Source organism: Asterias rubens, unplaced genomic scaffold (genome assembly GCF_902459465.1).
Source record: "Asterias rubens unplaced genomic scaffold, eAstRub1.3, whole genome shotgun sequence".
NCBI classification, from domain to species: Eukaryota; Metazoa; Echinodermata; class Asteroidea; order Forcipulatida; family Asteriidae; genus Asterias; species Asterias rubens.
This window is the reverse complement of record NW_022985699.1, coordinates 309,544-329,716: the sequence shown is the minus strand read 5'-3', so window position 1 is coordinate 329,716 and position 20,173 is coordinate 309,544. Positions and strand designations below refer to the sequence as shown.

Here is a 20,173-nt window from a genome sequence, read left to right as displayed (position 1 = left end):
ATGTCATATTTGATGAGAAATAAATAATATAATTTCGCGTTTAGAGTTTATCGCTCAGGGAGCGTTTTATTCATTTTTGTTTTGGCATCGATGCTATGCAAAATTTGTAATCGGTTTTTCACTGTTCTCTCGTGACCCAGTCGGCCGATCGATCTCAAACTTCTACAGGTTTGTCAGTGTATGTATATGGTGGATTACATAAAGTGCTTACACTGCCAGCAACCTTTTTGATAGCAAACCAATTCTGTAATGTTCCTTTAACTAAATTTTTAAAATTTGTTTTAGGTCAGGCATGGTGTTCAGCACATTCCAGATCTTTTACTTATCATCATTCGATGCGAAATAATTTCATTCCTAGTTTATGGTTTAACTTGAGAAGAAATATCAATGGTTTGTACTAAAAACCTTTTTAATTATTTAAAATTGTAATTTTGTACAGTTACAGGGGTTTTGTTAATCAAAAACATGTTTCCTATCTTTTAAATCTGTAATCAATCTGTAGGGACAGACCTCTCATTTCGGGTTAGGCTGGTGCCAGCATTTCATCCCCAAAAATGTTGTGGCATGTGACGAGATATTCTGTTGGTATGAGTGCTGCAAAAACAGACCACCCTTTGATGTTAGTGTAAAACAACCACAGGTATTTTACCTTCCTCTTGCGTAACCCTCACACATCTTAACTGGTGATATGTTGACAGTGGGATGACTATACGCAGTTGCAGGTCTCGGAAATGTGTGACAGGTAGACACCATCTACATATTAAGACAAACAAATGTTTATTATTAAGGTATAATAAGAATGTGACTTTAAAATTGTAATTTTAGTTTTTCATGGACTCAACAAAAAAATGAAGACGATCGAGATCGAACAATGAGATGTAAGCATTTGAAACAACAACCCTTATGTTGTGGTATGTGAACATTTGTTTGTTTAAATGTATCAGAATTTTTTTCTCAGAAAGAAATTTGAAATTATTTGCTTCCCAAATCCCCCCCCCAAAAAAAAATTGTTATTATTTATTTTTTTAAAGATATATTAAGAACATCATTCACAGTTTTGAATAGATTTGTTTGGCTCGAATGATACAGTGGAATTCCCAACCAACTCTTTACACCATACTTTATAAGTCTAGCTACTCTACTGCCAATAGACTGATCCAAAGCTACGCCCCATTACGTATTGACCAATCACAACCCAATGCGCAACTAAAAGTACGACAATATAAAGTCCGACATGCGTGCGTGTATGCTTGGCTTGAATGGCAATGGAGAGGCATTGGAGAGGCTCACTTGTTCTTGCTCATACATTATGTGCACCGAGGGCAGAGCCTAATGGTCAGTCTATTGCATGAACTACCACGACAAAGTAGTGAACAAATAAATGAACACAAAACTGGGATAGATTCATGATTGATCCATCAGCTTTCGTAATGTGGCAAATAATTTCTGCAACCTTATGTAAAGGAAGGGGAGAGCAGTTCATTTACCTGATTCAATGTAAAATGTTAGGAAGCTCATCAACTGCAGGTCTCAGACATCTACTTGGTTGATAAGTAGATCTCTGTTGAGATGACTGCCCTCGCTGTTGAGATGACTGCACTCGCTGTCTGATGACTGCCCTCGCTGTCTGATGACTGCCCTCGCTGTCTGATGACTGCCCCCGCTATCAATGCAAACAGAAAATACAATAAAGCTTTATTTAGCTTTGAAATAAAAGCAAGTAATGAAGTACAACGGTCAACTTCAACATTTTTAGGTCAACTTGAATATGTATTTAAGTAAAACTCAATCGAAATGGTTTGGTAAAATTTAAAATGAAAATCATGAAATTGTTTTGATCAGAGTTTCATGAATCAAGTGTCAACAAAATTATGGGGAGGAAAACCTAGCTTTGAACTGTCCAAAATCTATCAAGTGTCAACAAAATTATGGGGAGGAAAACCTAGCTTTGAACTGTCCAAAATCTATCAAGTGTCAACAAAATTATGGGGAGGAAAAATCTAGCTTTGAACTGTCCAAAATCTATCAAGTTTCAACAAAGTTATGGGGAGGAAAACCTAGCTTTGAACTGTCCAAAATCTATCAAGTGTCAACAAAAATAATTGGGAGGAAAAACCTAGCTTTGAACTGTCCAAAATCTATCAAGTGTCAACAAAATTATGGGGAGGAAAAACCTAGCTTTGAACTGTCCAAAATCTATCAAGTGTCAACAACATTATGGGGAGGAAAACCTAGCTTTGAACTGTCCACAATCTGAAATTAATGTTAGTTCATATAATTTAATTTAACTGTTGATGATGAAATCCCTGATTCTTTGGCATGTATGTTTATAAAACCTTTTTGTCTGTGGTTTTTGTCTAGCAAAGATTGTTAAAAGTCTAGTTATTGTTAGTTATTAAACCGACATGTTTAAAGCCATTGAACACCGTCGGTAAACAGTATTGTCCTAGGCCCACACTTCGTGTATCACAACTTGTATATAAAATAACAAACCTGTAAAAATTTAGGCTCAATCGGTCATCAGAGTCGGGAGAAAATAACGGGAAAACCCACCCTTGTTTCCGCACGTTTCGCCGTGTCATGACATGTGTTTAAAAAAATCCGTAATTCTCGATATCTAGAATTGATATTGTTTTAATGTTTTCTCAAAAAGTAAAGCATTTCATGGGATAATATTTCAAGAGAAGTCTTTAACCATTACCTTCTGTAAACCCTGTAAATTATTTGTAAATCTGTGAATTTTTATTTTGTTTCTGTACCGAAAGTGTATAATGGCTTTAAACAAAGTGGAGTGAAAGAAGCGTAGGAGAGCTGATAAGAGCAGCGATTGAAAGAGAACAGGTAAGGGCAGCCACTCTAAGGGCGCGCCCCCATTACAATTTGAGGACGAGGCGGCTGCGCAAGCAAGTCTATGCCAAACGATAATGCTGTTGAAACTGGTTCTTACCTGTTGATGGGGAAGACATTGTTGTGACACTTGGCTGCATGTGCATCATGTATCTACTTTTGAAGAGGTAGACTCCATCTGACAAATGGCATCTGTCTGTAGCTAAACAAAATAAACGATATTATGTAAAAGAGGTGTGTTGTTGTTTTTCATCATCTGCAGCAACACTTTGATAATGTTTTGACCATAAGAGGGCGCCCTACAAGTATACAAGTATTATTTTACAAGTATGATTTTAGCAATTCAAGCATATTAACCAAAAATGACCCATGTTTTCTATTTCTTCGCACTATCGACTGGGGGTATTTTTGGGGTGAATCTCTGTTTACTAAAATACTGTCATAGGCTTTAAAGTATTTGAATTACTTAGAGACAATAGCAGCCAGAAACAGCTTGTACCAAAATGCCAAAAGCAACCACAAACAGCTGCAAAAAGTTGACAAACTTCCACATAAGCAAACGGTCAAAATTTTATATCAAATTTTGCTTATTTTTTTAGTTATAGCAACATTCGGTAGACAAAATAGTCTACACACTATCATTTATGTTCTACTTTGTATAATTATTTATTAAATTTTAATGCAAGGGAAATTTGACATTTGATTCTCCCCAAAACAGTGTCACTTGCCCCCTCCCCCTAAAAACAGCTCATTCAATTGTACAGTTTGTTGGCCAGTAGAAGGTACAATAGAGGAAAAAATGGAAAGTTTGAAGGAAACTATGATAGATTTATGAACTAAAAGCTGTTCTAATGTTCAAGACTCAGTAGTTTCCCTTACCTTTTATCAAGGAGAGAGCTGTTCATTTATATCAGACTCATTGTACATTGTTATGAAGCTCATCAACTGCAGGTCTCATGACATCTACTTGGTTGATGGGAAGATCATTGTGGAGATGACGTCCTCACTGTATCATATAAACAGAGAACACAATAATGCTTCAGCTGCTTTAAAGGTACTGAACACATTTGGTAATTGTCAAAGACCAGTGTTCTCACTTGGTGTATCCCATAAGCATAAAATAACAAGCCTGTGAAAATTTGGGCTCAATTGGTCATCGAAGTTGCGAGAAAATGATGAAAGAAAAAACACCCTTGTTGGCCAAATTTGTTTGCTTTCATATAGGAATAAAAGACTTCTAGCTAGAAGTCTTTTATTATTTTAGTGAGAAATTACCTCTTTCTCAAAAACTATGTTACTTCAGAGGGAGTCGTTCCCACATTGTTTTATACTATCAACAGCTCTCCAATGCTCGTTACCAAGTCAGTTTTTAAGTTAATATTTCTTCAAACATTTAACTAGTTATGAAATGCAAGGGTTGTTTGAGATTAGCTTTTTTCCTGTCATTTACCTACTTGTCACACTTTTAACCATACACTGTCTCAACCTCATTACATTGTGTGATATGATAAGATAAGCAGTGAACAGTCAGGCAACTCAGAGATTAAACAAAATAAATTGGTAGGACTTGGAAAGGACACAGTGCACAAAACTTATTGCATGTCACTGTGAGGGTAAAAACCAACATTCCTGATATTGCGCGAATGCGGACATTGAAACAGCATCTTAACGCTTTGTTTACCCCATAACAAAGAGGGGAAAAGGGTACTGGATCTCATGCTCATAATCTCTATTTTGTAGCAATTGCACTATTTCTAGACCTTCCATTATTTTGCTTGACATGATGACACGATAATTTGTTCATTTATATTCTGCGCATTCCATAAAATGTACACAAGCGCAAAAGAGATTGATAGGCAGCCACCATTGTATTTGGAATGGCAAATTCAGGGTGAATAAAATCCACATTTTCTTGAAAGAGAAAAAAAGAATTGGTGCATTTCTTGAGAAGGATTTGTTGTCTTTTTATCTTGGTGAAAGGCATGGTTTGATCGTGACTTGAAACGATAATCTCAACAACAACAAAAAAAATTATATAAAAATTCCGCCAGGACATTCAGAGAATTAAAGGGAAGGTACACGTTTGGTAATTGTCAAAGACCAGTCTTCTCACTTGGTGTTTCCCATCATATGCATTAAATAACAAACCTGTGAGTGTTTGGGCTCAATCGGTCATCGAAGTTGCGAGAAAATGATAACAGAAAAAACACCCTTGTTGGACGAATTTGTGTGCTTTCAGATAGGAATAAAAGACTTCTAGCAAGAAGTCGATCTTTTATTATTTTAGTGAGAAATTAACTCTTTCTCAAAAACTACGTTACTTCAGAGGGAGTCGTTTCCCACAATGTTTTATACTATCAACAGCTCTCCAATGCTCAATACCAAGTCAGTTATTAAGTTAACATTTGTTTTGAGTAACTACCAAACGTGTACCTTCCCTTAAAAACCACATCTCAAATTAATGGCGTGTCATAAATTTACCTGTTCATGGAGAAGACATTGTTGAATCTTGTACAGGTATGTGCTGCAATCGCATCAGGCATCTACTTCTGAAGAGGTGGACTTCATATGACAATGGCCTGTCTGTAGCCAGCCTAAATACAAACAAAATAATGTTGTAAAAGTGGTATGTTGTTGTTTTCCTTCAATTTCAACAAGAATGCAATAATTTAGCCGAGTAGCACATATTAATGTTGCACAAGGCTGTATACTCCCCACCAGGGAGTTGAGATGGTTTAAGGAGTGATTTAAGGCCCAGTGACCAGGGGTAATAATGTGAAGCGCTTTGGGACGCCCTCCGGGTGTGAAAAGCGCGATATAAAAACGGGTTATTATTATTATTATTATTAACCCTACCACCATAAGAGGGCGCTATAAAAACACTTGCTCTAAATCTTATGGTCTTAATCAAGTAATTATAATACAAGAAATGGTTATCTTTTTGCTTGCCCATTAAAGGAACACGTTGCCTTGGATCGGTCGGGTTGGTCTTTGAAAAGCGTATGTAATCGTTTGTTATAGAATGCATGTGATTAGAAAGATATTTTAAAAGTAGAATATAATGATCCACACAAGTATCACTCAAAACTGCTCGGTCTTCCTTTTACCTCATCGACAAACACGGTCGGCCATTTATGGGAGTCAAAATTTTGAATGGCAGACCGTGTTAGTTCGCAAAATAAAAGAAAAACCACTCAATTTTGAGGCAAATGTGTGTGGATCACTGTATTCTACTTTTTAAACATCTTTCTAACCATATGCATTTCATAACATAAACGGTTACAAACGCTTTTCAAAGGCCAACCCGACTGATCCAAGGCAACGTGTTCCTTTAAGGCTTATTTTGGGGTTGAGATTCGTTGATTATTACACACATACGAGTAGGTACATGCACGTCCTAGTCATGAGTTTGTACGTTTCGAAAATAAGGTTTATTTCTTGCATTTTTCGGCAATGTCGACCAGGTGTATTGCTGCTGGTGTATTGCTGCTGGAGGCAGCAAAACAACTAAAAATGGGGTCAGTTTGCAAAGAGGTCCGGTACGACGTCTTTTCCAGCGCTGTGCAGCAAACACTTCGAGCCGTCGTGCTTCAAATATCGCGCCTTGATTGACATCACAAACAGCACCCTCTCGGGTCGGGCCTACTTTTAAATTTGTTAATAAAATGGAAACTAAAATAGTTAACAGTTTATTCATATTCTACTCATCAAAACACATATATAAGTGACAAAAGCTTTATTTTGACAAAATACCACTTCCATGTAACTTTAAGGCAAAGGGCCAGCATCAAGGCACTTTGTCACTGTACAGACATTCTGCACATTACTATAACACAAATATTGACTAGCAATGAGGTAACTAGTGTACGTCTATTCCCCCAAGGGACTTTGAGAAGGCCGAGGGAATAAGGCCCCTCTTCTGGTCACTCACCGACCTGAGGGTGAATAGATGACACTAGTTACCTCGTTGCTAGTCAATATGTGTTTTATAACACACTTCGGTCCTAAATGTGAAATAAAAGCAGAAATCTGGCACTATTACCAGACTATAATAGTTCAACCCACGTGGCCATGTTTCGGCCAACCAAAATACAGAACAAGCAAGAGGTGTGTTATAATATCAAATATCTTCACAAACATTTACATTTTACTAGGGAGATCATGCAGCTCCTTTATCATAGTCCAGTCTCAAGCCCCTAGACCTACTTGTTGTTGCGTAGATTTCTATGGTGGTGGCAAGCCTTTCTGCATTACGAACAAATCATACAAAATGTTTAACAAAATTTATCTTTGTTCAACCCAAAAACATTTAAAAATGTACCCAGTCAGTTTCCCTTGTGGTTTATTATTTGATATCTGATATAAAAAGTCGCATCCCCTTAAGGTGATCTCCTGTCTGCCGCTTCCCAGGTTGTATCGTTACCTGGGTGTGATACCTGGGTGTGATCCCTGGCTACACGGCAGTTTGTGGTTGAATGGCGTCTGACAGGCACCCCCCGAACAAAGATATTGACAAAATAGGGCTAGATAGCTCAGTTGGTAGAGCGCAGGCACGTTAAACCGGAGGTCGTTGGTTCAAATCAAAGCAACAACTGACATTATCTTCAAGTACGCGCTAATCCTCCAATCAGTTTCGCAGAATGGAGTGGTGTTAAAAACCTATATTGCATGGCTGATATCACTACTTGCATCTTGTGTGCTGTGTCACGCACCAAGTTTGCTTGAAGATAAATACTTCAGCCTCGTTGGATATGGGACGCAGAAGCGCTATATTTTTCCGTATTCCACTCGGGCTTGTGTGATAACTTATATTCTGCCATAGAGTAATAGAACTAGAGGGCACACTGGTGATGCTGCGTGCACAAACATGACAGGACCGCAAGGAGGCACTCGCGCCATTTTGTAAGATGAACTTTGTAAGTGCGTTGAAAGTGAAATACACAATGTGAGTGTTGATAAACACACACTATGCGATGCTATTTTGACAACTTAAAAAAAGGCCGCATGCACGCATGCCGGGCTGCGTATATAGGCCAGTGCGCCCTATAAATCTATTTATTCTGCATAACTACTGGCGAGTACACTTTTAGACTGGATGTAAATAATTTTTTAAATGTTGGTAAATTTACCTTCTACTGGACAGTGCATGCAGCTCATTTACAACAGGCCAGCCAAACTTTGTTGACAGGTAGATCTCTTTGATGATGGTCAACCTTACTGTAATAAAAGTAAATGTATGTAAAATTTGCAACCATTAGTGTTTCATATATAATTTGGTTTGCGATAACACCATGTGTGTATCTACCGCGAAGTAGATTGTTCGGGTGTTTGGGAGACTTCTCAGTTCTGAAAATAAATTGTTAATATTACCAGGGCGGATGGTATAGAAAATAAGCTGGGACTGCTACTTGAGCTTATGGGATCGTAATTTACTGTACTAACCACGGAGTCAGTTCTTAAATTGTTCTAACGTATCGACTAGCTTGCTCTAGTCATCGCAATGTTTAGCCAACCGGTAGTGATTGATAAAATCGGCCTAATTATAAAAGTATTCCCTTTTTACCCGTAAGAAAGGCTCTCTTCATTTAGAAAATACCTTCATTTAAACAAAGTATTTTTCTATTAAACACTGAATTTTGAAACAGGAAGGCACTGGTGTTGTTATCATCATACCAATTGACTGTAAGCTCGTGTTGGAGTATAGTCGGGCTCACTTAATCAATCATGGTCGTTACGCATAAATTAATATACAAATTTAAGTATTCACTCTACTAGTCTAGTAGTAACAGGGCCCTCAATTTCCATTTTATTTCCACAAATAAATGACATCTAAGGATAAAATTCACATTTCTCAACCAACTAGGCTGATAGTTCAGGGATAACTTTCCGTATGGCGCCACCACTTTTTCACTCATTTTTACAAAAAGGGATATATCAATCAGGTAAATAAGTTCCTATATTATTTTATATCGAATGAAAAAGTGGTGGCGCCATACGGAAACTTTTCCTAGTTCAGGACTAGGAAAAGTTTCCGTATGGCGCCACCACTTTTTCATTCGATATGAAATAATATAGTATCTAATTTACCTCAATGAGATATCCCTTTTTGTAAAAAAGAGTGAAAAAGTGGTGGCGCCATGATACGGAAAGTTATCCGTCCCATGATGTATTTTTTGATGAGGAATGTGTGAGTAAAGCTAAACTTCTTACATAAAGTAAACAAATAAATAAATAAAAACAAAACATTTGCATGCAATGGCAGGGGACCTAAACCTTCAGTTAGTATGCAACAAAGGAGTCAAACCTGGGACGAGTTGGTCGAGTTGGTTGGGGACGAGTTGACTCGAATTCCTGTCTGTTGTATTTTGATGCATCTTGAGTTGGTTTTATAGTTTATTAAGTCTCCATCAAACTTAAATTCATATTGGAGCAATTAGCATGGTTAATGGAGTGCCAAGGATAAGGTTGTCCATCGAAACCAGGGTGCAATGGAACCCAACGGAACGTTAAACATGGTTAAACCATGGAGGAATAAATCATGTTAAACGAAACAGTTTTATTTTAACTGGTCCTACGCGTTTCGGGTTTGCAGCTTCGCTTGCTGAGCCAAAAATACCGTACATTTCTCAAAACTGTGTGTGTGTAATTCCTTTCAAACAAGAATTATCATTATCACAATCCCGATGTTTAACTCACCGTGGTAGTTTGTGGTCTTTCTGTCCCTGGATCTGCAGTAAAAACTTGTATTTTGTTCGAGTAGAAGCCACTTTAGATGTGTACTGACAGCGTCCATTTTGTCTTTAAAACCACGCGCGCGGCCGGCACTCACGTGACATGGTCCATCCACCCAAAAGTATGGGCCCTTTCGAAACCACGGCTTTGGCTCCAGATTTGTCTCAGGCTAGCCTGGCCCCGCGGCCCGCCCGCGGTTGTTTTGACGATTGATGCGTGCGCTTTGCTCAGGGCCTCAGACGAGAGAACGGAGCCTGAAGCCGAATCCAAAGCCGAATCCATGCTTTGGAAAATAGCCTAATTAACCTAACAAAACCAAGAGAACAAAACCATTTACGGACACCCCTCAAACCCCCCCTCAAACGAAAGATACAATTTTAGGGGGCATTATGTAGGTGTTAGACGAGGGGTGCACGGTGCACTGGGTGGGGGGGGGGGGGGTACGAGGGGGCACCACTTTAAGGGGGCCGGGTGCATAATTTTGTTTAGGGCGGGGGTGTGGGGGGGGGGGCACGAGTGGTGAGCGCACAATATTTTTTTCTTAAGGGAGCGCTTCTGGCGAATTGACAAATTACTTTGTTTGCACTTTTTTATACGAACCCCTGTTCAGCGTTTTGGTTTAATGGAGTTTATCATTAATGTTCTTAAAAGAATTTCCGTCCAGGTACAAAAAACTGTCTGCGTGTTGCGTGTAATCAGAAAAAAAACAGTAAAGTTCCTACATTAGGCCTGCTTTTTTATTTATAATCTCATAATTCCAGATTTTAAATAGGCGGAGACACCTTGTAGGGCATGGACATTAATGAGTGAAATTCACATCAGTGAAGTTTTTGAATTACACGAAAGAGAATTAGGGCAACACATTTAGTTTGTTTTATTTGCCATAAATTACAAGGGAACCTGTTTTTATTAAAAACTAACAATAATTAACATAATAATTCCGTATATAAAACCTATATCTATATCTATACCTATAAATGATAATTTCAATGATTTTTTGTATATATAACTGTTACTTTTTTATAACCAGCAACAACCAGTTGAAATTTGTTGCTGTTTTGTCGTCAGCAAGTACTCCCAGAACTTTTCACATAAGACTTTTATTGACTGTTTTGTTATATAAGTTCAGTGCCACTAAATGCAATCACAAAAAACATCTATGGCCACTATATATTTAACTTGATTTCATAATCGTAAGATGTTGTTCTCTAAAACTACAAAGGAATATCAACCGGTGCAATCGATCTTCTGCAACAAGGAAATCTCTCTGCGAGTAATTTCTTAGCCGTTTGACGAAATGTGCTATTCAATAGAAAGTAGACTATAACGTTGAACAAGCTGTTACAAAATAACAATTGTATCGAGAAGAATTCAAGCCATGTAGGTTTGGGGCTATCTAATAAACCAGATACAGTTTCTAAAAAATTGAGTGGCGTAAAACAGACGGCATAACACACAGTGACTGCAATGCATGTCTTTAATATTTTGTCATGGATTCCCCCAACGGCTCTTTCATGTTGATTAACGCGCACGTCGTGCCGACGGCTGATTTTGATCATACGATAGTTAAGAAACGCAAGTACCGCTACGGGAATGACGTCAGCAAAACACAAGTACATTATACGAAAAGCATTCGAACCTGTATCATAATAGCATGTTACACTGTTTCGAATATAACTAGCTTCCAACTTAAATATTATAAAATTAAATGCAATGGGCCCGCCCAGAGTCCAACATGCAGCTACACTTACAATAATGATAACACGACGTTTCGTACACCATTTTGTGAACTTAAACGGCCTAGTAATAGCGATATACCGTTCAATGTTTAGAAAAATGACAGTGAGGATCGACATGGTGAAGCATACTGTGGTTAAGGCTGCAGTAACCTCACAGACGAAGTTACCATAAGGCCATCTATCCAACGCAGATGGTATCACATTCACAAGTGCAATGATTCCAATCATGAAGTCATATACAGCCATTGACGTCATCAAAACTTTAGTGCTGTCAGCTAAGGTTGTTACACGGCGTGTCACAGCAATTGAAAGAATATTCCCAGATATAATCAGTAGTGCAATGATGGCCATGAAACAAGTACGGAGTGCGATGAGGACTGGGGACAGAACCACAGAGTCTGTGAATGTAGTATTCATCGTCAGCTCAATGAGTTCATCAGCAACAACAAAATGGCAGTCCAGTTATCTGAGGAATGAGGTGAGCGCAAAACTCAAGCACGGACAAACATCAGCCGGGAAAAAGTTTAAACTGGAGAATCAATTTTGAAATTCAGGATGATTACGCTCTTTAAAGTAGTATGCAACTTAGAAGTTGCATTAGAAGTTGTACACAGGTGGTAGATCCGATCATTGGAACCGCACGTTTTGCTTCAAAGTCTCAATCAGGCGTCTCAAGTAAAACCGTGTGCACCTATTGACAGAAATTGTACGTGTATCTTGCTTGTTGTACTGCAATCTTAAGAATGATAAATAGCATCAACGATGCCCATAAGCCATTCCCCACAATATGAAGGGTTTGTTATCACAACCATGTCAGGCAACCAACGCCAATAATCTTAATTGGAGAGATCAAGTTGATGTATTAATCATCTTTTCATTAGGCTGGTATTTTTTAAAATTCAAGTTAGCCATTAATCGGAGCCAGTTTCTGTTGATGATTTCAATCAAACAGGGGTTTATAATTATGACTGATTGACAGCATATGTAAACCGATAATAACCAAGCATTTACTTTGCAACACAATGAAAGGGCAAGGATGAATGGATGTATAAGGGTCAATGAGGAATGGTGGTATATGGAGGGGCAATGAGGTTTGATAGGGCAATGGGTGGGATAGCGATATGGAGGGGCTGGATGTGTGGAGAGGCAATGGGGAATGGAGGTATGGATAGGCAATGTGGGATGGACTGGTATATAGGGATGGGCAATAGGTATGAGGGATGGATAGGCAATGTGGGATGGACTGGTATATAGGGATGGGCAATAGGTATGAGGGATGGATAGGCAATGTGGGATGGAGGTGTGGATGGGCAATGGGGAATGGAGGTATGGATGGGCAATGGGGAATGGAGGTATGGATGGGCAATGGGGAATGGAGGTATGGATAGGCAATGTGGGATGGACTGGTATATAGGGATGGGCAATAGGTATGAGGGATGGAGGGACAGTGTGATGAAGGGGGAATGAGGGGTGGAGAGGCAATCATGGGGGTATGGAGGGGCAATGAGGTATAATGGGGCCGGCAATTTGGGGGGGGGGGGGTATGGAGGGGCAATGAGGAATGGAGGTTTAATATGTAGAGGCAATAGGAATGGAGGTTTAATATGGAGAGGCAATAGGAATGGAAGAATTATTCTTGTTGTGCCTGGAAGAAGGACGTACGCCTTTCTTCCAGGCACAACGTTGTTTGTATCAGTGCGTTGCACAACGCACGAGGCCGCGCTGGGCGCCCAGAGACGCACGCACGCATACGCACCGATGATCCGGTCTTTGACGGCCAGCATGGACTCGTCACACTGTGCAAAGTTATGCCCCCACACGTACAATTAAATGGAAAAAAAACCTTTACAACCCTTGATGAAATAATTTAGCTCTTACGAAAAATAAAACGCTCATTAGTAAACAGGAAACTGGTCATCATTTATGATGATATTGTCGAAAATTAACGCCTTCGCATTTAATCAGTAGGCCTATGAGCATTGAGCCAGACAAAAGCCTTGAAAAGCTATTGTGTCCATTTTATCCGTGCACAAAAATATTCGCCATAAAAATTACCGTAGCCGTTTAACGAGAGGCATTTATTGTTCCCATGAGAACTTGTACTTTTATACAAATATTACACATTAAAGGAACACGTTGCCTTGGATCGGTCGAGTTGGTCTTTGAAAAGCGTTTGTAACCGTTTGTAATAAAACGCATATGGTTAGAAAGATATTTTAAAAGTAGAATACAATGATCCACACACATTTGCCTCGAAATTGCCTGGTTTTCATTTTACTTTGCTAACTAACACGGTCGGCCATTTATGGGAGTCAAAAATTTGACTCCCATAAATGGCCGACCGTGTTAGTCGACGAGGTAAAAGGAAAACCACGCAATTTCGAGTGGTACTTGTGTTGATTGTTATATTCTACTTTTAAAACATCTTTCTAACCATATGCATTTTATAACGAACGGTTACAGAACGCTTTTCAAAGACCAACTCGATCGATCCAAGGCAACGTGTTCCTTTAAGCCATGGCTATTCTTTTCAAATTTGAACTACGATTCCAGTAATTTACTGCAAGAATCTTGAGAAATTGGATTTCAGCAAACTCGGGCGGTGCAGGGACTAAAGGGTTAAAAGAAGTTCCGTCCAGGTACAAAAAACTGTCTGCGTGTTGCGTGTAATCAGAAAAACCCCAAGTTCCTACATTAGGCCTGCTTTTTTAGGTGTTCGGCTTTTAGCCGAAAACCTATTGTTATTGTTAAGTTTTTTTTTTTTTTTTTTTTTTTTAGGTGTTCGGCTTTTAGCCGAAAACCTATTGTTATTGTTAAGTTTTTTTTTTTTTTTTTTTTTTTTTTTCTCCGTCTTCTTCTTCTGCCTGAACGTTCTCCGCCAATTTTGAGAAAAACTGAAACTTGTATGAACTTGAAACTTCTCATGAACATCAACCTCGGTGAGTAGACGGCACCGCAACTTTTTTGGAATGGTGACGTCATTGATGACGTCATTACGTTAAATAAACGTGAAATAAACCTTAAATAATTAGAAAAATCATATCTTCAAAACCAAAAGAGCTACGTTCAAGATTCTTTTTTTACATAAAACCTCTTATAAAGATCTACAAATGCGGTGCACAACGTGACCCCATTTGACCTTTACTTCCGGTCGAAACCGGAAGTTAAAGTAACAAATCATGTTATTTTGGGCTCTAGAGCCTAAGTGAATAAAAATATGAAAAAATGTCCAATGCATAAAAATTTTTTAAACTCAAGAGCATTCTAAAAATATAATGTGTGACGTCATAGCTACGTCACAACGAAAATGGTACACGAGGTCGAAAAAAAAATTATTTTGCTATCTCAAAAAATACAGCATGTACGGACTTGAAACTTACCACGTACTTAGACCAAAGCGTGTATATGACAAAGAACAAAATTTGGAATGATGACGTCATCGATGACGTCATTATATTAAATTGAAGTTTTTTATTAAAATACTCATATCTCCAGAATCAGATATGCTACATACGTGATCTTTACACCATATGAAAGGTCATGAAGTATTAAACAAATTTCACCTGTCTAAACTGGAAGTTCTAAAAAACGCTTAGAAAAAAGGTTATTTAATAGCTATTCACTTTGTTTTCACAATAACACACAGCATAGCTCACTATCTCCCCAGTCAACTAAACTTAAAAAGTGATGGCTCGTTAATTCAGGCCAGAAATCCGAACACCTCGAATTTGTTATCAAACAAATTCTTATGTCTAGTTTCTCCGTCTTCTTCTTCTGCCTGAACGTTCTCCGCCAATTTTGAGAAAAACTGAAACTTGTATGAACTTGAAACTTCTCATGAACATCAACCTCGGTGAGTAGACGGCACCGCAACTTTTTTGGAATGGTGACGTCATTGATGACGTCATTACGTTAAATAAACGTGAAATAAACCTTAAATAATTAGAAAAATCATATCTTCAAAACCAAAAGAGCTACGTTCAAGATTCTTTTTTTACATAAAACCTCTTATAAAGATCTACAAATGCGGTGCACAACGTGACCCCATTTGACCTTTACTTCCGGTCGAAACCGGAAGTTAAAGTAACAAATCATGTTATTTTGGGCTCTAGAGCCTAAGTGAATAAAAATATGAAAAAATGTCCAATGCATAAAAATTTTTTAAACTCAAGAGCATTCTAAAAATATAATGTGTGACGTCATAGCTACGTCACAACGAAAATGGTACACGAGGTCGAAAAAAAAATTATTTTGCTATCTCAAAAAATACAGCATGTACGGACTTGAAACTTACCACGTACTTAGACCAAAGCGTGTATATGACAAAGAACAAAATTTGGAATGATGACGTCATCGATGACGTCATTATATTAAATTGAAGTTTTTTATTAAAATACTCATATCTCCAGAATCAGATATGCTACATACGTGATCTTTACACCATATGAAAGGTCATGAAGTATTAAACAAATTTCACCTGTCTAAACTGGAAGTTCTAAAAAACGCTTAGAAAAAAGGTTATTTAATAGCTATTCACTTTGTTTTCACAATAACACACAGCATAGCTCACTATCTCCCCAGTCAACTAAACTTAAAAAGTGATGGCTCGTTAATTCAGGCCAGAAATCCGAACACCTCGAATTTGTTATCAAACAAATTCTTATGTCTAGTTTCTCCGTCTTCTTCTTCTGCCTGAACGTTCTCCGCCAATTTTGAGAAAAACTGAAACTTGTATGAACTTGAAACTTCTCATGAACATCAACCTCGGTGAGTAGACGGCACCGCAACTTTTTTGGAATGGTGACGTCATTGATGACGTCATTACGTTAAATAAACGTGAAATAAACCTTAAATAATTAGAAAAATCATATCTTCAAAACCAAAAGAGCTACGTTCAAGATTCTTTTTTTACATAAAACCTCTTATAAAGATCTACAAATGCGGTGCACAACGTGACCCCATTTGACCTTTACTTCCGGTCGAAACCGGAAGTTAAAGTAACAAATCATGTTATTTTGGGCTCTAGAGCCTAAGTGAATAAAAATATGAAAAAATGTCCAATGCATAAAATTTTTTAAACTCAAGAGCATTCTAAAAATATAATGTGTGACGTCATAGCTACGTCACAACGAAAATGGTACACGAGGTCGAAAAAAAAATTATTTTGCTATCTCAAAAAATACAGCATGTACGGACTTGAAACTTACCACGTACTTAGACCAAAGCGTGTATATGACAAAGAACAAAATTTGGAATGATGACGTCATCGATGACGTCATTATATTAAATTGAAGTTTTTTATTAAAATACTCATATCTCCAGAATCAGATATGCTACATACGTGATCTTTACACCATATGAAAGGTCATGAAGTATTAAACAAATTTCACCTGTCTAAACTGGAAGTTCTAAAAAACGCTTAGAAAAAAGGTTATTTAATAGCTATTCACTTTGTTTTCACAATAACACACAGCATAGCTCACTATCTCCCCAGTCAACTAAACTTAAAAAGTGATGGCTCGTTAATTCAGGCCAGAAATCCGAACACCTCGAATTTGTTATCAAACAAATTCTTATGTCTAGTTTCTCCGTCTTCTTCTTCTGCCTGAACGTTCTCCGCCAATTTTGAGAAAAACTGAAACTTGTATGAACTTGAAACTTCTCATGAACATCAACCTCGGTGAGTAGACGGCACCGCAACTTTTTTGGAATGGTGACGTCATTGATGACGTCATTACGTTAAATAAACGTGAAATAAACCTTAAATAATTAGAAAAATCATATCTTCAAAACCAAAAGAGCTACGTTCAAGATTCTTTTTTTACATAAAACCTCTTATAAAGATCTACAAATGCGGTGCACAACGTGACCCCATTTGACCTTTACTTCCGGTCGAAACCGGAAGTTAAAGTAACAAATCATGTTATTTTGGGCTCTAGAGCCTAAGTGAATAAAAATATGAAAAAATTTCCAATGCATAAAATTTTTTTAAACTCAAGAGCATTCTAAAAATATAATGTGTGACGTCATAGCTACGTCACAACGAAAATGGTACACGAGGTCGAAAAAAAAATTATTTTGCTATCTCAAAAAATACAGCATGTACGGACTTGAAACTTACCACGTACTTAGACCAAAGCGTGTATATGACAAAGAACAAAATTTGGAATGATGACGTCATCGATGACGTCATTATATTAAATTGAAGTTTTTTATTAAAATACTCATATCTCCAGAATCAGATATGCTACATACGTGATCTTTACACCATATGAAAGGTCATGAAGTATTAAACAAATTTCACCTGTCTAAACTGGAAGTTCTAAAAAACGCTTAGAAAAAAGGTTATTTAATAGCTATTCACTTTGTTTTCACAATAACACACAGCATAGCTCACTATCTCCCCAGTCAACTAAACTTAAAAAGTGATGGCTCGTTAATTCAGGCCAGAAATCCGAACACCTCGAATTTGTTATCAAACAAATTCTTATGTCTAGTTTCTCCGTCTTCTTCTTCTGCCTGAACGTTCTCCGCCAATTTTGAGAAAAACTGAAACTTGTATGAACTTGAAACTTCTCATGAACATCAACCTCGGTGAGTAGACGGCACCGCAACTTTTTTGGAATGGTGACGTCATTGATGACGTCATTACGTTAAATAAACGTGAAATAAACCTTAAATAATTAGAAAAATCATATCTTCAAAACCAAAAGAGCTACGTTCAAGATTCTTTTTTTACATAAAACCTCTTATAAAGATCTACAAATGCGGTGCACAACGTGACCCCATTTGACCTTTACTTCCGGTCGAAACCGGAAGTTAAAGTAACAAATCATGTTATTTTGGGCTCTAGAGCCTAAGTGAATAAAAATATGAAAAAATTTCCAATGCATAAAATTTTTTTAAACTCAAGAGCATTCTAAAAATATAATGTGTGACGTCATAGCTACGTCACAACGAAAATGGTACACGAGGTCGAAAAAAAAATTATTTTGCTATCTCAAAAAATACAGCATGTACGGACTTGAAACTTACCACGTACTTAGACCAAAGCGTGTATATGACAAAGAACAAAATTTGGAATGATGACGTCATCGATGACGTCATTATATTAAATTGAAGTTTTTTATTAAAATACTCATATCTCCAGAATCAGATATGCTACATACGTGATCTTTACACCATATGAAAGGTCATGAAGTATTAAACAAATCTTACACAGGGTGTGACCCCATTTGACCTTTACTTCCGGTCGAAACCGGAAGTAGTAGTTTGTTTTATAAAAAATCGTATCTGAATAATATTATTTTGTGTATTAATATAATAACTTAATTTTAAGGCCCTTCGACGATTCTACAAATGTTTACAATGTGTGACCTCATTTGACCTTCATTTCCGCAGAAATCCGAACACCTCGAATTTGTTATCAAACAAATTCTTATGTCTAGTTATTTATAATCTCATAATTCCAGATTTGAAATAGGCGGAGACACATTGTATGGCATGGACATCAATGAGTGAAATTCACATCAGTGAAGTTTTTGAATTACACGAAAGAGAATTAGGGCAACAAATTTAGTTTGTTTTATTTGCCATAAATTACAAGGGAACCTGTTTTTATTAAAAACTAACAACAGTTAACATAATAATTCCGTATATAAAACCTATATCTATATCTATATCTATAAATGATAATTTCAATGATTTTTTTTTTTTGTATATTACTGTTACTTTTTTATAACCAGCAACAACCAGTTGAAATTTGTTGCTGTTTTGTCGTCAGCAAGTACTCCCAGAACTTTTCACATAAGACTTTTATTGACTGTTTTGTTATATAAGTTCAGTGCCACTGAATGCGATCACAAAAAACATCTATGGCCACTATATCTTTAACTTGATTTCATAATCGTAAGATGTTGTTCTCTAAAACTACAAAGGAATATCAACCGGTGCAATCGATCTGCTGCAACAGGGAAATCTCTCTGCGAGTAATTTCTTAGCCGTTTGACGAAATGTGCTATTCAATAGAAAGTAGACTATAACGTTGAACACGCTGTTACAAATTAACAGTTGCCTCGAAAAGAATTCAAGCCATGTAGGTTTGGGGCTATCTAATAAACCAGATACAGTTTCTAAAAAATTGAGTGGCGTAAAACAGACGGCATAACACACAGTGACTGCAATGCATGTCTTTAATATTTTGTCATGGATTCCCCCAACGGCTCTTTCATGTTGATTAACGCGCACGTCGTGCCGACGGCTGATTTTGATCATACGATAGTTAAGAAACGCAAGTACCGCTACGGGAATGACGTCAGCAAAACACAAGTACATTATACGAAAAGCATTCGAACCTGTATCATAATAGCATGTTACACTGTTTCGAATATAACTAGCTTCCAACTTAAATACTTTAAAATTAAATGCAATGGGACCGCCCAGAGTCCAACATGCAGCTACACTTACAATAATGATAACACGACGTTTCGTACACCATTTTGGGAACTTAAACGGCCTGGTAATAGCGATATATCTTTCAAAGTTAAGAAAAATGATAGTGAGGATCGACATGGTGAAACACACTGTGGTTAAGGCTGCAGTAACCTCACAGACGAAGTTACCATAAGGCCATCTATCCAACGCAGAAGGTATCACATTCACAAGTGCAATGATTCCACTCATGAAGTCATATACAGCCAGTGACGTCATCAAAACTTTAGTGCTGTCAGCTAAGGTTGTTACACGGCGTGTCACAGCAATTGAAAGAATATTCCCAGATATAATCATTAGTGCAATGATGGCCATGAAACAAGTACGGAGTGCGATGAGGACTGGGGACAGAACCACAGAGTCTG

The 20,173-nt window shown here is 37.5% G+C and overlaps 1 long non-coding RNA gene across 1 annotated transcript; it reads right to left on the bottom strand.

Moving 5' to 3' along the window:
* Nucleotides 1–252: 252 nt before the first annotated feature.
* Nucleotides 253–9,678, bottom strand: LOC117305775. The gene is made up of 8 exons (XR_004520728.1): nucleotides 9,544–9,678; nucleotides 7,977–8,064; nucleotides 6,992–7,092; nucleotides 5,329–5,441; nucleotides 3,727–3,853; nucleotides 2,948–3,049; nucleotides 1,488–1,663; nucleotides 253–753 (listed from the first exon to the last, which is right to left on the bottom strand). It is a non-coding gene; the product is annotated as an uncharacterized LOC117305775 (long non-coding RNA).
* Between the last annotated feature and the right edge of the window lie 10,495 nt (nucleotides 9,679–20,173).